The following is a 6,469-nucleotide window of genomic DNA, read 5'->3' as shown; positions in this document are numbered from 1 at the left end:
CCTAGGTATTTAAACTTTTTTGAAGCTACTGTGAAGGGAATTGTGGTCTTTGATTTAGCTCTCATCTTGGCTGTTATTGGCATATAAAAAAGGCTACTGATGTGTGGACACTGATTTTATATCCCAAGATATTGCCATATTTTTTGATCACTTCAAGGCATCTTGTGGTTGGGTCTTTGGGGTTCTCTAAGTATAAGATCATGATGTCAGCAAACAGTGAGAGTTTGACCTCTTCTGCACCCATTTGGATGCCCTTTATTTCTTTCTTTCACCTTATTTTATTGGCTAGAACTTCCAGCTCTATGGTAAATAGTAGTGGTGATAAAGGACAACCTTGCCTGGTTCCAGTTCTAAGTGGAAACGCTTTCAGTTTTACTCCATTCCTTAAAATATTAGCTGTAGGTTTGTCATAGATGTCTTTGATCAGTTTTAGAAATGTGCCACCTATACCTAAATTCTTAAGCATTCAAATTAGAAAGGATGCTGAATTTTATCAAATGCTTTTTCTGTATCTATTGAGAGGATCATATGGTATTTGGTTTTGCTTCTGTTGATATAGTGAATTACATTAAGGACTTGTGTATGTTAAACCAGTGTTGCATCTCTGGGATGAAACCTACTTGATTGTGATAAAGGATTTTTTTAATGTGTATCTGTAATCTATTGGCTAGGATTTTCTTGAGAATTTTTGCACCTATAGTCATAGTAAAATTGGTCTGAAGTTCTCCTTTCTAGTTGGGTCTTTTCCTGGTTTTGGTATCAGGATGATGTTTGCTGCATAGAACATATTCAGGAAGTTTCCTTCCTCCTCAATTCTTTAGAATAATTTCTGTGGTATGGGTAGAACCTCTTCTTTGAAGGTGTGATAGAATTCTTGTGTGAAAGCATCTGGACCAGGGCTCTTTTTTGTTGGGAAATTTTTTATTGTTTCTTTGATCTCAATAATTGAAATTGGTCTGTTTAAGAGATTTATTTCCTCTTGATTAAGTCTAGGGAGAGGGTGATTCCAGGTATTGATCCATTTTCTCCACATTGTCAAATTTCTGGGCATAGGTTTTCTTGTAGTACTCCTCCATCTTTTTCTTTTTATTTTCTTTCTTTCTTTCTTTCTTTTTTTTTTTTTTAGCAAAAAGTAGATTTTTATTATAGCAGCAACTGAGGCAAATCAAATGGCCCCCTAGGGCCACCACTGCAGCACAACCTTTCTCTCCCACCCCGGACGTCCAGTAGGATTATAGAATTCAGCTCCCCCAGTGTTTGTGGGCCTCCTTTCCACACAGGCTGGGTGGGAGCCGGCAGATCAGCTACTAGCCCCCAACTAGAAGGTGGCTGCTGAGAAGGCCTAGGCCCACTTCTGTGCAAAACAAGTAAACAAAGTGCAGAGGGGAGGAAGAGAAAGGGGAGGGGAGGAGGATGCTTCCAGGAAGCGCCCAATCCCTCCTGAATAATAAAGGAGAGAAGGGGCTTCACAGGGTAATACTGACTTGGGGAAAAAGACAGGAGGGTTGCAGCATGTCCAGTGACAGCCACAGCTCAGAGAGGAGCCTGGCTCAAGTGAGCTCTAAGAGGAGACACTGACAGTGGCTGAATTGAGGGTACTGTTCCTGGCAAATTGAACTTGTTTGGGGTCTCCTCTAGCAGAGAAGTCAGCTGGCTCTGGTCAGCCTCACCAACAAAGCCCAGCTGCACCAGCTTAGCCTCCAACTCTGGGATGTTCTCATTTGGCATCAGGTCACAGCTCAGGTGCTGGTTCAGTTTGTCCTCTAGCTTTAGCAGAAGTGTCAGGTGGTGCTTGATTCCCTCCTTCACTGACTCAATGTTGCACTGCATCAGTATCACCTTGCAGGTCTCCACCTTAGCTGGTTCAGGTGTTGGAGTCTTAACAAAGGGGGGCACGACAGGTGATGTCAACTCCTCCTATTGTGGCTGCTAGGGCCAACGTAGCCCAAAGGCTATCAAAGGGTAGATATCATTCCTGACATCTTTTGGGAATTTATCTAATTCCAGAGCTGGTGACTGCAAGTACAAAGTCTGAACTGGTTCTCTTCCTGGTCCTGCAGAAATTTCAGCCAGAACAGCACTGGTATCAATGTTTATGGTGATCTCTTCCAGAGCATTTTCTGGGATCATGTGCTGGTGTCCCACAGTGCAGTGGGCAGCAAGAAGTTTGAGCAAGGGCACTTCAAACAGTGCAAAAAAGATAATCTCATGGTCTGAGAAAGACACAGGTATACTTGTAGTCTGAAAAGACACAAGGTATATTTTCTATTCTTTTTATTTTACTGAGGTTTGATTTGTATTCTAAGATGTGGTCAATTTTGGAGTATGTGCCATGGGCTGATAAGAAGTGTATAACTTAGCTTTGGGATGCTGTATTCTGTGTATGTCTGTTAATCCCATTTGTTCTAAGGTCAAAGTTAAGTCCTTTGTATCTTTATTTAATTTCTGTTTAGAGGATCTGTCCAGTTTAAGAATGTCAAAGGTAGATGACCATGCTCTTCTGACTTATAAGGTTTCAGTTGAAAAGTCTCTGTCATCCTAATGGGTCTGCCTCTGTAGGTCAGTTGGTGCTTACTCCTGGCTGCTGGCAGAATTTTTTCTTTCATCTTGACTTTGGACAGGTTCATTACAATGTGTCTGTTAGAGTTGAGATGATCTGGGGTTCAATATCCATCTCAAAAGAGTGTCTCAGGGCCTTTAGTAAATCTTGGGAAGTTTTCATTTATCATAGTCTCCAGTATGGCTTCAATTCCTTTGGGACAATCTTTTTCCTCTTTAAGAATCCCTATTATTTGTGTGTTTGAATGCTTCATGGAGTCTCATAGTTCTCTAAGCACCTGTTCTGCTTTCTTTCCTTTTCTGCTTTTTTGACTGCTGGGTTAAGTCAAAAACTTTATCCTCTAGCACTGAGGTTCTTTCTTCTCCATGGTCTAACCTATTTTTGACACTTTCTACTGCATCTTTACATTCCCTGATTGCATTCTTCATTTCCTTAAGCTGCACCATATCCTTTCTGTGTTCTACATATCTCTAATCTGACTTTTGGGTCTGTCTTTCCATTTTCTTGTCCTTCCTTTTATTGTTTTTATCATCATCCATATTTTAAATTCCCTTTCTATCACATCCATTAATTCTTTATAGGTGGAATCTTCTACAGTAGCTGCCTCACGGTCCCTTGAGGGAGTACCTCTGTTTTGGTTTTATATGGTGCCTGAATTTTTCTGTTGGTTCCTCCTCATGTGTTCTTTCTTCTTATTCACCTCCTTGTTCTCCTTTTTACTTCTCACTGCCTCTTTTGGTCTTGATGATAGTATGTTGCAATATGTCACTGGGACACCAGGTGGCACTGTGGGGTTTTTTAGGAGACAGAGACCACTGCCAGAAACCTCTATGGTCCTTATTCAAACTTAGTTGCCTTTGGTGATTGCCTGATTATTTCTTCAGCATTCAGACCATGCTGGGTTGAGATCTTAAAACACAAGAATCCTTCAGGGGCAAGTCTCATAGTGATCACTGACTCCAGTTCCCATGGTGTGCAGGAGTCCCTTAGACTGTCCTAAAAGGGGTGTTCTGAACCCAGCAGGTGAAGTTAAGATAGCTGTGCCTTAGGTCCCTACTAAGACCTTCTCATGACCTTCTCATAATGGCAGCCCCCTGACTGCAGAGACCTTCTCAGTATGGCTGCCTCACCAGCCACCAAACCTATGACAAATCTATTCCAACAGGCATTCAAATTTGGTTGTTGTATACTGTTGGAGTCCACACAGTCTTCCAAGATTTCCACTCAACACACAGCTTCCCCTAACAACTGAAAACTCCAAAAAGGCTTCCTCCCATACCTGACTTCTGTATGGAGCCAGCCAATCCCAGCTGGTCACAGTCACTTGCCTAATTCATCAGATTTCCACTGCTCCAGAACATGTCATGAGGTTGTGTCTAGCTCACCACCTCCTCACTGTATGACTCTGAGTAAGGTCTCCCACCAGGTATGACTGGGTTCTCTTCTTTTTCCCTAGTCCTTCTAGGAAAGCTCAGCTGAATGATCCTTCTGGTTCACTATCTTGCTCTACCCTCCCCCCAAAAAAAATTTCTATTAGGAAAGTGAAAACTGAATATTTTGTAGAGACCGAGGGCTTTAAATCAAACTTTTATTGTTTTATACTTTGTTTCCCAAGGGCACATTCCTTCTCACTCCATTTCACACAATGAATCCCACAGTCAAAAATCTAAAAGACTACAGTAGTGTTAAGCAGTTAGTTAGGAAAGGCTCTTCTGGGAAGGAAGACAAGGCAGGGTCCCTTACTTTACCTACTTTAAATTATTAAGAAATATTTCCTACAAACAAAAATTCATTAAGGGTATTATAAACTCTCATGAAGATATGACAGCCATTATTCTTATAAAGTAAAATACTAAAAATATAGTCCAATTATTCTAGTATATCACTTTCTAGTTGCATTTCTTTTATAACATCAGAAAAACAAACAGAAAGCATCTTGATGTTAGTATTCTGCCATTCCATGTGTGTATTTCTACTTTTATAATGCATATGTATATACCTGGGGAGTATTTACTTTAGAAATTCATATAATAGAATCATGAGTACATTTTTTTAAAATGGCTTTTTGTTTAAATATTGTTATTGTATTTCACCTATTTTGAGGTTTAACTTACGAATCAAAGCTCTGTTCAAGCTCCTTCTAATGCAAATGGATGTAACCTTTTTGGGCCTCTTTTAGAGGCTATTTTAGCTTTGGCTATGGGGTCTGATTTTGATTTTGATGAACTTATACTCTTTATAACATTATAAACATTAACATTACCTTTCTTTGCTTTCATGTACAAATATGTGTATGTGTGGAAGGTGTCCCTATGTGTGTTACCATGCTGTAACCCTCAGTTATCCTTAAATTGTAGTTAAGTCACAGGCATTAGGTTCATGAGACAGGAAACTGCCTGGGTGAATTCACTGCAATGGTATAGTAAAATTCCCCATGTGGTTTAGTGCTAGAAAAATAGCACCTGGAATGAGGGAACAATATAATTATCTCAGTGTGTTTTTGATTTTTCCTATGTTCCAGAACCAAACGTAGTCAGTTACCAACTTGTCAGACTCCTAATGCCTGGAAAAATTAATAATACTTCGTTTTTCCTCCTTGATCTTGATCTTCCTTATCTTTTCTATCCCACTAAATGACACCATCAAATCAACGTTATTCAATTTAAAACCATATAATTAATCATTGATTGGTCTCATTACTTCAATCCCTGTATTGAATTAATTAATCCTGATAATTCTATACCGGAAAACATATCCCAAATCTGACCATCTTTTTTGTCTTCATTGTCACCATCTACAATACCTTCATATCTCTGATGAATCACTTCTCCAGCCTCCTAACTGATTTCTATGAGTCTACTCAAGAATCAGTCCTAGAAACTGAAACAAGAAAAATTGGTTTGAAATAAGAGTAAGTCAAGTTTTTTCTTATATGTGAAACAGCTAGAATATCTGCCTCCTTACCCAATGTTATCTTGTACTTCTCATCTCATTGTTCCAATATCTACCCTCCTTGGCTGGCTGGCTAACTTTCTTTCTTTCTTCTTTCTTTCCTTTTTTCTTTTCTTTTCTTTTCTTTTTTTCTTTGTCATTCCTTCTTTCTTTCTAATACTCTAAGCTTGTTCCTGCTCCGGAATCATCATCCTTCCCTCTCTCTGCATAGGTAGCTCATTTCCTGGATCTTCTTACAGATGCCTCCTTTTTATAAATCATGTCCCAGCTAAATCAGGCCTTCCTCAAAGAGGATAGGCTTAACCTACTTTTTAAAGCACATGTTCTCAATCCTGTCTGCTTCTTAGCAGCCCCTTTTACTGTCTTCATAGATGATGTTTTCTCACTAGAATTTATAATCAACTGAAGGAGTAACTTTATTTTATTTTTGCTTTATTTCTATTTTCTAGACGCATATCAGGCCCTAACAGATACTTCCTTTTGGAGTCTCAATATAAACACAAAACAATCTAAACAAATATCATTCCTTTTACTTGACCCTATCAAGTCCCCACACTGATATTCTGACTATTAATGTTTAACCCTACCTGTCCAACACCATATTCAGAAATGTGTCAGAATTTTCATAAATCAACATCCCTGTCAACACCAGGCAATGTCTAAATTTCAAACTTTTCTAGGAAAATAGATACAAATGGCAGCCCAATGTGATTTTAAACTTTATTTTTGTGTTTACTAAGTTAAAGTACATGCTTGTTAGCTTCATTGATTTCCTATTTTGAAAATTGCATATTTACATTAATCATCTTTTTAGGTATGGACTTCAATACTCCTTGTTATTTTCATAATTAGAAGGAAAATTTTAGCTTCAAAGAAGCCACTGGATATTAAGGCTGTAAGTAGCACTTAAATCAAATAAAACAAATATTGCCTGGATAACAAGATTACTCTTAGATG

General features: G+C 38.8%; 1 pseudogene; it reads right to left on the bottom strand.

The window, feature by feature from the left end:
• Window positions 1-1,561: 1,561 nt before the first annotated feature.
• Window positions 1,562-6,469, bottom strand: part of LOC100961343 — a 5,938-nt pseudogene continuing 1,030 nt past the window's right edge.

The sequence above is a fragment of the Otolemur garnettii genome, unplaced genomic scaffold, assembly GCF_000181295.1.
Source record: "Otolemur garnettii isolate 467f Iridium unplaced genomic scaffold, OtoGar3 scaffold00095, whole genome shotgun sequence".
NCBI classification, from domain to species: Eukaryota; Metazoa; Chordata; class Mammalia; order Primates; family Galagidae; genus Otolemur; species Otolemur garnettii.
Note: the sequence above shows the minus strand (reverse complement) of the source record. Positions and strands in the feature narration are given on the sequence as shown.